This window comes from Magnolia sinica, chromosome 1 (assembly GCF_029962835.1).
Source record: "Magnolia sinica isolate HGM2019 chromosome 1, MsV1, whole genome shotgun sequence".
NCBI lineage: Eukaryota > Viridiplantae > Streptophyta > Magnoliopsida > Magnoliales > Magnoliaceae > Magnolia > Magnolia sinica.
The window spans coordinates 61,509,385-61,510,749 of NC_080573.1; the positions used below are offsets into that span (position 1 = coordinate 61,509,385).

The following is a 1,365-nucleotide window of genomic DNA, read 5'->3' on the forward strand; positions in this document are numbered from 1 at the left end:
TTTTTAACTTTCCATTACAATAATAACTACCTGAAATCATGGCGTTTTCTCAAGATAGAAGTCTAATCCATCCCAACTTGTGCACCTGTTAGGACAAGTAATTCAAACAACATCCTGCAACACATTTAAATGCCTAATCAGTCTCACTCCAATCTTATATATTGAATGCCTAATGTATAGTCTCTTGAATTGGTGTAAACCATACCTAAATTGTGTGTAATGAATCTACATCTCTTCTGTTATTGAGTGTAATGAATCTACTCGAAGAACCCCATCCAGGAGCTCTGGTCGGTCGATAGAAATCAAGCTTGTGCTCTATTTTCTTTCCAACTGCTGTCATCTGAAGACTTCTCAATAGGGGAAGAACTCCAAACAAGAGATCTTGTTGGTTGATTCAACTCATCTTGTCCTTTGTCTTCATTCCAACCTCCAATATCTGAAGATCTCTCCGTATGGGTACCCTTTAGGTTTTGACTACCCCAGACAGAATTAGATTGACCATGCATCTTATCCTTATCCCAAACATGTGGTTTGGCAGATGAATCATTCGGTTGGTTGCAACAATTTTCATCTTGGGATTTAGCATCTTGAACCCTCTCATTTCCTGCATCATATGATTTCCAACCTCCCTAGGGAGTAGATTGATCAGATTGAACGGGCTACTTCATTGCTTACTTCTTTTTCATCAACATCTGCACCTAGACATTCATTGCTTACTTCTTTTTCACTAGAAATAGTGCTTACCAAATGGAGGAAATCATACACATCTGTTACGACATCTAGATTTAATGCCACCTAGCAAAAAGAAGAAAGAAGGTGATTCATATTTATGCTTATGAAACAAAGTCTAATAGTTAACATAGCTAGGTTATTAAACTAATAAATTCTAAGAAAAATAGCAAGTGTCAAGACCTATGGCATAAAAAAATAATCGTTGCATGGATTAATAATCAAACAACAATGGTAAAGGAAAGAAAACTAACTTCTTTCTTGCTCCACATAATTTGGAAAGGTGTTCCTGTGCCAACGGCGACATGTTTACCGCAAGAACATAATGCAACTATACTCACTACAAGAAAGAGGGTTTTTAGCGACGAAACTTTTTTTCATCAATAAAAGTGACTTTTAGCGACGAAATAAATTTTCTTCACTAAAAGTTTACTTTTAGCGATGAAATTGTAAATTCGTAGCTAAAAGTCACTTTTAGTGACGAAAATTTTCGTCGCTAAAGGCTGTACACAGTTTTTGAAAAAAATCAAAAGGTTTACTTTTAGCTACGAAAATTTTTGTAGCTAAAAAACGTGCATAAGACTTTTAGTGATGAAAATTTTCATCGCTAAAGGTTGTAAATAGTGTTTGAAAAAA

At 35.2% G+C, this 1,365-nt stretch overlaps 1 long non-coding RNA gene across 1 annotated transcript; it reads right to left on the bottom strand.

The window, feature by feature from the left end:
* Positions 1 to 221: 221 nt before the first annotated feature.
* LOC131245785 (uncharacterized) lies at positions 222 to 1,061 on the bottom strand. The gene is made up of 3 exons (XR_009170994.1): positions 984 to 1,061; positions 745 to 795; positions 222 to 604 (listed from the first exon to the last, which is right to left on the bottom strand). It is a non-coding gene; the product is annotated as an uncharacterized LOC131245785 (long non-coding RNA).
* Between the last annotated feature and the right edge of the window lie 304 nt (positions 1,062 to 1,365).